This window comes from Hevea brasiliensis, chromosome 10 (genome assembly GCF_030052815.1).
Source record: "Hevea brasiliensis isolate MT/VB/25A 57/8 chromosome 10, ASM3005281v1, whole genome shotgun sequence".
Lineage (NCBI taxonomy): Eukaryota > Viridiplantae > Streptophyta > Magnoliopsida > Malpighiales > Euphorbiaceae > Hevea > Hevea brasiliensis.
In genome coordinates, this window is record NC_079502.1 from 16,093,819 (window position 1) to 16,095,222 (window position 1,404).

The window sequence follows — 1,404 nt, forward strand, 5'->3', positions numbered from 1 at the left end:
TGGTGAAATTTTAGGACGGCCTTATAAAATTCGTCCAAGGGAAAACGGAGCCCAGCCTTCAGTTGCTCTTCATACACCATGATGAGATCGCCCTCATCAAAGAAATGGTCGGCCCGATGATCGCCATAGCATTTGATCAGTTCAAAGGAGTCGATCTGCAGATTGTACTTCTGGCTTATAGATTGGAGATCGGTTTCCCTCAGAACCAAAGGTAACTCATCAATGGGCAAGTTGTCTCTCCTTAAAGATCCCCCTTGCCTCGGTCTGGCAGCCGGACTGGTTACCTGAATAAGGGCCATGCTGGTTTGACCACCAGATCTGATTATGTCGCCCTCTTCTGAGGTCCACGAAACGTGGACAGAAGACGAGTTCGCAGCTCCCTGACCCTCTGCGCTGCTCATTTTCAGTGAAATAAAAGAAGTTTTAACTAAGAAAAGGATTAAAACCCTTACCGGAGTGTGATCAGTGTCGAAAAAACTTGAAGAAATGAGAGAAGGCTGAAGTTGCTAACAGAGTGCTGAAAATGACATAGAGGAGCAACTGATGGACCCTCCCCCTATTCATACCCGTTTGAGCATTCAATGCTCACAGTGTCCCGAGCGATGCATCGGTTAGCGGAATCCGTCCGCTTTCCTGACACGTCGCGGGAAGGTTCCAGAAACACCATAAATAAAATAAAAGGAGGTCGGCTAGCTAAGGTCGTCGGATTAGGGTGAATGTTCAGAGTCACAGATCGGCAAAGGATGATTTAGTTAGGAACCAGATCGGGTAGGCGCATTAGAGATCAGAAAATTAACCAATGCAATAATTAAATAAAGACCTTCAAATAAAATTTCATTTCATTTTCAAAAGGTCAGATTACATCATTTGGACGATCTCAAGAGATCGGATTACATCATTAAGAAAACCTTTAAAGGTCAGATTACATCATTTGGGCGATCTCTAAAGATTGGCACTACATCCTATCTAGTAAGGACCTATGTCAAAGCCTAGTCTTGTGGCTGAATCAAAAGATATGTTTGATCAGAAAGCCAGCCATAGGCATTGGATAGATGTGCAGCTCAGATGGAATGACTATGACTCTCATGATGGTGAGTGGTCATCGTCGATGTCATTGACCAGAACCGAGCTGCAGTCGGGATGCCCGATGTGGTGAGGAGCCAAATAAACTTCAAGAGGCGGTCACCGATATTAAGATGGAAATTAGCAGTCCACTCGCCCGAAATCTGTTCACTGATTATATCGGTAGACCGATTCGAGATCGACAAGATCGACATTTTCAATCTTGATTAGTAAATTAGTCCGGTTCTCTCACTGTCATCAGATGTGGTTCTCATGATTCTCCAATCACCAGAATCATAAATTTTTAGTCGAGGAGCAAAGATAACAGTCAGAAAAAGTTCA